This window comes from Suricata suricatta, chromosome 5, assembly GCF_006229205.1.
Source record: "Suricata suricatta isolate VVHF042 chromosome 5, meerkat_22Aug2017_6uvM2_HiC, whole genome shotgun sequence".
NCBI classification, from domain to species: Eukaryota; Metazoa; Chordata; class Mammalia; order Carnivora; family Herpestidae; genus Suricata; species Suricata suricatta.
Genome location: NC_043704.1, coordinates 148,735,365 through 148,737,155, shown reverse-complemented (window position 1 = coordinate 148,737,155; position 1,791 = coordinate 148,735,365).

Genomic DNA, 1,791 nt, shown 5'->3' with positions numbered 1-1,791 from the left:
TTGGGGCAGATCATTTGTCTTTTTATCTCACAGATTTTCAGAGAGAGGAAGCACTTCATGCACACCCAAGGAGCTGCATCCAAGGAGCCTCCCCTGCTCCAGGACCTCACAACCTCCTGAACCTTAAGGTTGTCATGGGATGAGAACTTTGCAGGGGTCTGGGGTGTGGGTTTATCGTGCATGTGGAAAGAATGTAAAACATTGGTGGCCAGAGGGTGGATTTCAGAAGTTTTCAAACACGGCCCCCAAATTATTGAACTCTCCTCCAATCAATCAGATTCTACGGCTGCTTCACTAATACAGCACAGAATGAAGAGTCTGTGTCAGTTTCTGGTCCCAGGCTTTCAGTGTAAAAGAAAAAGATATTCAGTGGCAATTATGAAAAATGGTAAGGCAGACTTTATTCAGGACCATCACAATACGTATCAGGGACCAGACCGATGCAAATTTTGCAGTGGAGATTAGGCTCAACTCCCAATACAGATGGCCAAGTGGGAATTTAGACCCAAGAAGCAGGTTGGGGGGAAGTGAATGTAAAGTTACTCTGAAGGTATTACCAGGAGGTAAGGCAGGGTTCTGGCAGAACTACCTAAGAGGATTCTCTGGAAGGCCTGCCGGAGTAATCAGACATCACCTGAGTGATGGCAGAGGCTAAGGAACCTGATCAGACAAGGCAAGGAGAAAGTTCTTGCTAAAACTGAACTTTACAATGAGGTGCACAGATAGATAGGTCCGACTAAAGTGTGGTCAAGCAAAGAATCTTTGACATTAAGAAACCAGCAGGGGCGCCTGGGTGGCTTAGTCGGATAAGCAACCGACTTCGGCTCAGGTCATGATCTCACAGTCTGTGGGTTTGAGCTCGGCGTCGGGCTCTGTGCTGACAGCTCAGAGCCTGGAGCCTGCTCCGATTCTGTGTCTTCCTCTCTCTCTCTGCCCCTCCCCTGCTCGCTCTCAAAATAAAGACACTTAAAGAAAAGAAACCAGCAATTTCCACTTCCTTTGGAGTCACCTGCTTTTGGAACCCGACTGCCATGCTGAGAGGAACTCAAGACTACACGGAGAGGCCGCTGTGTAGGCATCCCAGCAACCCCAACCGGGGTCCCAGTCGACAGCCAACATCAAGCAGTAAAACACGTGAGTGGGGAAGCCCTAGAGGACTTTAGCCCCAGCCTTTGGAGCACAACAGACCATATACCCTGAATGAGAATCATCTAGCTAAGCCCACTGAACCTGCAAAAACATGAGCGACAACAACACGCTTCCCAGCCGTTACTGCGACTGAACCCAACTTAAGTTCGCCATTATGCTCTCGGCACACTGCAACTGTGGGAAGACTTCCGGAGCCCTTTTCAGGAGTGTTGATTGGCTTATATTCGTATCAATCAAGATTCTCTGCCCAATAGGCCTTTCAGCCCCCAGGCATCACACACATCTTCTCCATCTGTAGTTTGGGCAACTACCCGGAAACGCCGCCGGGGAGCCAAGAACCTCCAGGACTGGCGTTCAGGGCGACTTCCTCCGCTGGGGTCCAACTCTTCCTTTTGGCAGCCAATTCAGTCCTAGAGGAAGGACATTTTCATTGGCTGTTTCGCACAGAGGCCCACGGGAGCCTAGACCGAGCACTTGCCGTTATTGTCCAGTTCGCCCGTCAATCAGCCCGCCTTCCGGGACGAGCGGAAGCTGGCAGCCCGGCCGGCACCGCCTCTTCCTGGGCTGGGGGCGGGGAGGGGGCTGGCCGCGGGGGCTGCGGGGCTGCCGCGTGGGCGGGGCCGCGCCTCAAGGCCAGGACTG